The 8,286-nt window shown below is 33.4% G+C and overlaps 1 pseudogene; it reads right to left on the bottom strand.

The window, feature by feature from the left end:
- Positions 1 to 248: 248 nt before the first annotated feature.
- On the bottom strand, positions 249 to 4,376 carry LOC120170317 (annotated as a pseudogene).
- Between the last annotated feature and the right edge of the window lie 3,910 nt (positions 4,377 to 8,286).

The following is an 8,286-nucleotide window of genomic DNA, read 5'->3' as shown; positions in this document are numbered from 1 at the left end:
TGTCGAATATTTTTCATCCTAAACTAATCCATCTCATCTTTCTCAAAAGTCAAACCTGCCCCGAATTCGATTTAGAAACAAACGACCCTTGGGTTCGGGTCAAATTCCAATCCCCTATTATGTCTAAACAAAATAAGTTAAGAAATGCATTTAGATAAAAAAGACAATATTGTCCATTAAAAAATAGAAAAACAAACAAAGCATCGATTAAAATTACTCAGCATCCTTCTACAGAACTCTGGGATCTCGAAAACAAAATTAAAATAAATGAAAATAAATAAATGAAGGGTCAACATGTCTGCTGGAAATGGTACATATGCCTTTTAACAGTGTTGCCGGCTCTTCAGCCATGGAAGCTCGAGCATAATTCAAGCAACCCTTACCATGGATTCTCATCAGTGATTAGCCTTATACAATGGCTTTTCTGCTGCCAACCATCGACAGGGACCAGCTGCCGGAGACTCGTCGATTCAATACCAGTTTGTTTTATAGGAAGTAGTCAGGCGTCCTTCGAGTTACATCTGGCTCTCCTCTCCTCGGAGCTGGTTCAAACTGTTTCACACAATGGTTGTTAATGTTTATATAAACATGTCGTGTTCATACATACGCACGAAAAAACAGCTCGATCTGGATGCAGGGTGCATGTTTATGGTAGAGATCAGCTTACCTGAATGAATGTATGGCCCTGGCAGTCGTCAACTTCCAAGATGGAAGCCATGTTTCCACATCGATAGCAATAATTAGGAGCACTAAATATAGTAACACCTTTTGTTCCTGTGTAAGAAATGATATCAGTTGCACAAATCTCGTATAAGAAATCGGATTTCAAGATGAAGCATCAAAGCAGGTTGAGTACTTACATGACCCCAGTTGTATCCTTCCATGACCAGCTGATGAGCCCTAGCAATCAGCTTCAAATTGTTTGTATGGTTAAATTGCTCGGATATGTCCTGAAGATGTCATTGAAGTTATAAGGCAAGATAAAAATATGTCCTTTGACCATTTCCAAGACATAGAGGACTAAAAAAAAAAAGAAAAAAAAAAAATAATACTTGGCCAAAGGTATATCCAGCACCCCTAGGAGAAATACCCCAACCACATCGATCATCAGGGTCGGACCACAAAGATCGCACATGGGACCCTCGTGAGGGACTTCTTGAACACGGTCAAAGTTACGTATGTTATCCAGTGTTTCAATGGATGGAGACAACCCACCATGGAGGCAGAAAATTTCAGATTCAACCTTCAAAACATAAGAAACCCAGCAGGTAAGAACCATTACAGAAGATCATTCCAAACACCACTAAATAATACATAATGAATACTAACCAATGCTGTAAGTGGAAAATAATCAAACAGATCAGTGAAGATCTTCCAAACATTGGCACTGCCGTACCTGAAGATGGAAAAGAACAAACATCTTCAAAGATCAAAAATTAATTAAAGAGAAGCTTACTACTACTACTATAATACCATAGGACCAGCATGTGTGTGTGTATACATCATAGTGTAACTGAGAATGTAGTTTCTATCCTTTTAACTACTAAAATGTTTTTGTAAAAGTAATCCACTTTTAGTAGTCTAAACCAAACTAATACTAATTTAAATAATTTCTCACGTCAACTTGTTCTATTATAATCTATTCCCTTTGTTTATCTGTTTACCACAAGGTTCATGCATCGAATCTACTAACAAACAACAAAATATGACATTCAGAACACCTGTATTATTGATGAAAAGATATAACAGGGATGAAAGATCACAGGAATGGTTTGCAGTCGACATAAGGAAAATCCAACCTTAATCTAAACTTTCAAAATTAATTTATATCAGCATTGGCAAAAAATAAGCCTATAAAGATTCTAAGATACTCACTTCCTCAGGCATTCATCATAAACCCATATACTTGAGTAATCTGCATTTTAAACAGAAAACAACTATCAGTTTAAATTATATATATATCTCAACTGGATAAATAAGTTTCAAAGAAGAATGGATGATGACGACAATTCATTTTTTCCCTACACAAACAGCTAATAAAAGAACACTGACAACTTGTTCCTGCTTAATAAGCTCTCACAAGCAATTATAGACTGAAACATACATCATGTACTATCATTTAGAAACAAAGCATACCTGACGGCTCTCATGATTTCCCCTCAAGATAGTTATCCGTTGGGGGTAACGCACTTTGAGTGCTACCAAAAGCTGAACAAAAGCCAATCACAATTAAATCATGAGTTGCAACCACAACAAAACGTAACTGACTTAATTAATTAGAAAAGGTTCATATATAGAACTATTACAGTTTCAACTGAATAGTAACCATCTAAAAGCTGGAAATCGAAGATAGAAGCTCATACTTACTGTCACAGTTTCAACTGAATAGTAACCACGATCAACATAATCTCCATGAACAAGTAATTTGTATCTGGACACTGATAAAAAAATTGCAGCAAAAACTAAATGTTAAAAATAAAAAATCTCTGAAACATAGTGCCAGTCCATTTAACCCCATCCCACAAAGTATGGAAATCTATTGCACATAATTATAATTGGATGTGCATGATACTCGTGATTGTGTTCTATGAATGTCTGTTGCAGACCAGACAGAACAAAATACAACATGCATTGCAATTAGTTCGGCACAGTTAGCATCACATTTGAAACACATATCACAATCTGAACCAGAAAATTACCTTCCCTCCAATTCGAAAAAGCTCTGCAAGATCATGAAACTGCCCATGAATATCACCACAAATTGTAACAGGACTTTTAACAGGCTGTCTTGCACCAAACACAGAACATTCAAGTCATAATCAGTTTATCAACCATAGCACAAACTACTCTTGTGTACCTTATACGTCATCATATCAGAAAGAAGAAAAAAATAAGAGACCATGCATTTCTGATTTCAGTAAAAGAAAACAGACAATCTTACCATCAGTAGAAACAAAACTTTATCAGAATAAGAAAATAGACAACATAAATCTGTACTAACCCAACTAATTTCTAACCATATAATTGAGGAAAAATGTATTAGGAAACTCAAACATGAAAACAAAATGGAATTATGTGCATAAACTCAGAAATGCATGCTGAAAATAACAAGGCAAAAGGCACACATCACCATTAAAGAAACACTATCTTGAAATAGAACTAATAGAATAAAAGTGAGTGTTGACAGAGGTAATGGATGCTAAGGCACCTGAACATTGCTTTCATCCATCAGTATCTCCTTAGCCTTATCGCATAACACCCTAACCTAATTCATAAAGACATCCAGAATAACATCAGGTAACAATAACTTCAAAGAAAATTCATTATCATTTAAAAGGAGAGGTGAGCACAATGTGTTCTAGTAAGCAACAATTCTCTTAGCATAGTTTGAAATGTCAACTCCACTTCATTGCCAAATATATCTAGAAGATCAAGCATTGATAATATTATTACGCTCTACTACGAAGTTCCACACAATTCCATCACAACAGGTAGAAAAGACATCACTTTTCTTCTTGTCTTGATTGAAATGCACCTGAGTTCCGACATAAAGATAAAGATTGAAGAAGAAACAAAAAAATAGCAGCCTTTCAAGGTGTATGCATAGGCACAATAGGCATGTGAGTCAATAAAGGTTTGTTTTTGCTAGATTTATACACTGCTTTGGCCCTAAACAGGCTTCTTAGCTGCCAAGAAAGGCATCCAAATAAGATGCAAGTTAAAAGCAAGAAATAAATTTATAACAATTCAAATTATTGCACCTTGACTTTTTAATAAAGACAAACCCACCCAAATTGTGCCAATATGGCTACTTTTGGTAGATAACCAAGGCCTTTTTGTGCAGGGGTAACCAAATATATCAAAAGAGACAGCTGATAACCACGAACTTCAATTTGTCAATGGCAATCAAGTCCAAGTCTGAAAACAAGTTTCTTTAGCTAATTTTCAACGGCTACTACTATTACTACTACACATCCAATGACAATACTTTAATCTAGGAAGATGAAAGCAAGCAAGAAGAAAAAATCAATTTGCTATGGCTAATACTAAACCTCCAATTCCGGAAATGAAAACCAACCAAGAATACGGACAAACAAAATGGACCAGTTTAGGAAATAAAAAAACGAATCCACAAAGATCCACTATCCAGAAAATAAAATAGATCTGATCCAATATCCAGAAAATACTACAGAAGAATGGATCCGCAGCCAAAAAAAGCCCGGATCAAGCCGTGAAACAATAAATTTCAAACGATCCGTTCTCAACTAATTAAGAAAGTGAAAAAAGAACAAGCAATACCTCTTGCTCCGATAAGGGCTTGCACTGCATCAGCTGCGCAATCTGCTCGTCAAGGTTCCATGCGAATTAGAATCCACCGAAGACCCATCTTTCTTTTATTGTAACCCTAGATTCCGAAATTTCCCCCTAAATATTATAATTTTTTTCAAGAGATTTCTAGTTTTCTGGGAGAAAAAGGAAAGGTAAAGGAGAGGGAGTGTGGGGGGGGGGGGGTGGGATGAAGCGTAGGTGGCGAGCCCAATGCTCTTTGTTTAAGAGACGGAGATGTTTGTTTCCAACACTTCTAAAAGGATTAGCAATTGAGCATATACTTATTTATTTATTTCTCGACAGATCTTTAAAAACTATTTTAATTTCAAATTAATTTTTTTAACAATGATAGTTGAATTTTATTAATAAAAAATAATAAAATAAATCAAAATTATAATACCAAAACATAAAGGTAAAAATAAGAATAGTCACACAAAAAACTCGTATATAAAATAAAATATTAAATTTAAAATATGCGAAAAAACAAACCTTCTATTAGGTATCAAATTTGGGTCGATTTCTTAAAAAATCAAACAATCTTGTTTGTTCTTGCATACAAAACCGCCAACGTACCCCAACGGAACTAGTTTGCTAAGATTTCGTTTTCAAGATGGTAAACGACAACGAAGTTACTGAGGCATTTGAAGACCTCATGGTTGCTGTTAATCGACAAATAAACGTGCTTAAGTCCATTCAACGAAAACAAATGGATGCACAAAACAACTCGATGATCTACTCCAAAGACGACAACAAGAAAATAACAATATCTATTCAACCAGCAAAAGCTCCACAAAACTTAATGTAAAAAGAAAAGAAAGAAAAAAAAAAGGTTGAAAAAGAGACAAGACAAAAGAGGTCACTAGTCATAAAAACCAAAAAATTATAATCCACGAGTGGTGAGTGAACCTAATTATGAGAAGAAAGAGTGACTTAAAATCTATGTGTGACCACAAAGAATTGAGAGAGAACCTTCTTCAACATCCTTGCATCTTTGTTCGCTTTAGAGAATCAATTGTTTCGATTTTTATCATTACCAAGTATTTTCGTCTCTTTTACAGAATTTTCGAGAAGTGTTAGGTGACTCTCCTGACAAATTATCACTTGAAAGCCCTAATCATGGTGCAATATCAATAAAGAATCATGATGTACAAGAATCCAAAGATTCATGGATGAATCTTTTTGAGGAGAGGGGGAATGATACATGCATCAAATCTCATAATGACAAAGCCTTCGTCTTTGGACTAATGGTTCTACTCGAACCTATTAGAAGAACAAAGTCCCGAAGATTCAAAGCACATCTATCGAATTCGAGGTTGAATCCTTTTGAAGAGAGAGAGAGAGTATGATACATGCATCACAAAGCTTATATCAAAGGAAGATAGACTAACACTTCCAATTGATCCACACAAACAAAACTTGGAAAAGAAGAATAGCAGAATAAATACTTGCGACTGCTTTCGATTGGGATCCTGATCTTATTCGATTAACATTTCTATAGATATGACTGGTTGTCACTTAGCTTTCCAACGATTTTTGAATCATATCAATTCGATATCGGAAACTCAATATACGTCTATTTTACTAAAGACAACACATGCAAAAATTCTTATACGGGAATTTATAAATATTATGATTTTTCAATATTTTTATTGATTATTTGTAATATAATTTAATATAGGATGATACATTATCTTTTAGTATTAGATTTATTATTTTATTAGGAATTAAGATTGAGTTAAAACATTATTTTTAGTTTATTATTATCTTATTAGGAATTATGATAGAATCAAAACATTATTTTTATTCATTAGTCATGTTACAACAAGAACTGCTCACCCTATATAAAAGAGGCTTCATTCAACTTTGAAAAAACAAATTTTTTTATTAATAATACAACGAGAGTTCGTTTTTACAAGTGTTGATTGTCTTGTGCCTTCGAAACTTCTTTTCATTAAGTTCTTTCAAGTTCTTTGTGAGATATCAAACACTCCGATTTGCTTTTCATTGCGATTAGGAGGGTTGATTAGAGCCGATTATCGAGTTTGCCTAGTCAATTGCGATTAGGAGGGTTCGTAGGACAATTATCTATCAATCATCATCATCCGTTACGCTTCCCTATCAATTGGCGTTCAACATTAAAAAAAAATAAACATTCGTAATACTCCTTGTTTGGCTTGTCTCTGCCAAACAAGATACTTTACGGAGTGATAAATGAGTTATGAGCAAACCAACAATTTGACATGATGCGCTACACAATTATATGATTATATCAGCAAATAACCTTTTTATAAGAAAAGAGAATCTGACAATACGTGACCACCGACAAATCAATCAGAAAGAAATGTCATGATGATATTTGTGCGAGCACCAACATGACGCATATGTATGCGAAAAGCGTATCAAAAGGTATAAGGAATGTGCCACAATAACATAGAAAAGCGTGTACACAACATAAATTCTTATTTAAAATTGAAAAACTCGAGAAATAAAAACAAAAAAATAGTATGAAAAAGAACAAGAAAAATAATAATCACCGTTGATCGAACCTATATAAGATTGGTGCCGCCTAGGGGTGCTTAATGAGTTGAACAGCTCATGAGCTACTTGAATTCAATTTAGTTAAAATTCGATCATGCTCGACTCTGGTTAATTCGATCTCGAGCTCAACTCATATTAACGATTTGAGTCGAGTAAGGTTTAACTTGACTCGATAAGTTCGTGAACTATTTTGTTAATTTTTAATTTTTTAATAGTTACCTTAAAAATATTTCATTTAGAAAAAAAAGTCTAAATAATAATTATTAATTTGTTAATAGATAATAAGAAAATGATATTACCAGTTTACAGATTCAATTTGATAGTACGGAGGGTCTGAAGCTCACTCAAGCACCTTTGGCATCTCTGAGCTCGATTCCCCTGATTCGTTCTATTGATAATATGACGAGGAAGGTTTGGTCGATAAGCTTCAAATAGGTGTCGCGTGAAGCTAACAACCGGCTGATATGCTTGCTAAACTTGCTGATCATTCTCAGATTGCCACTGCTATCCTTAATGCTACGCCTATTGTTGTGCTTCCTTTGTTGAAAAGGGATGTTCTTGGACCCCCTGTATTTAAACTTTAAACATTAGTTAGGCTGGTTTCTTTTATCATTAAAAAAAAAAAACTATTAATTTATTGATATATTGTATTTATGGACATTGCTTAGAGTTTAGACTTTGAAATTTCTCGTATACTCTTTTGAATTTTTTCGGTTAAATTTGTTAATATATGTTTATATTAAAATTCTATATAATATAGTAAATTTACCTATAATTAAAAAAACAAGGTAAATATTATGATAAATTCAACTAGTAACAAAATTTTTTAACAAATACAAATTGAGCACTATCCAACTTGCGATTTACTTGTTCGATAAACACTCCTAGTGCCATTGTCGGCTAAATTCAATTTAATTACGTAGAATAAACTGCTTTAGATTAAATATGATCGTAATCCACCTATAAACCTCATTTTATAAAATTATAATATTATCTTGAATTGAGTAAAAAAATCATTTTAAATTCGAATAAGATTTAATCTTATCCTTTATAGAACTCGATCTAATCTAATATAAAAATAAATTTTTAAAATAAATCTTATATGATGATCGGATCAAAACCCGCTAAATGTAAGTAGAATTACCACTCTAGGTTTTAACTCTAGAATTCAAACTGGATTTCATATAGAATGAAGCATTGGATTGAAAAGTATGATATTCTTTTTTTTTTTGGATAATTAAGATATTATTACCCAAATAATAAAGTTATGCTACAAACCAATCAACCAAACAAAAATCTGCACAACCTATACAAATCAGGCACAACCTAGACAAAATCAATGATTGGTAAAAACTATAAGCCCCAAGTGTTACAAAGAAAAAGGTTAGTACTATCAAGCCAATTGAAGCTTTTCCCCTT

This window comes from Hibiscus syriacus, unplaced genomic scaffold, assembly GCF_006381635.1.
Source record: "Hibiscus syriacus cultivar Baekdansim isolate YM2019G1 unplaced genomic scaffold, ASM638163v2 tig00111779_pilon, whole genome shotgun sequence".
NCBI classification, from domain to species: domain Eukaryota; kingdom Viridiplantae; phylum Streptophyta; class Magnoliopsida; order Malvales; family Malvaceae; genus Hibiscus; species Hibiscus syriacus.
The sequence above is the reverse complement of the archived record's forward strand: the minus strand, read 5'-3'. Positions and strand labels throughout refer to the sequence as shown.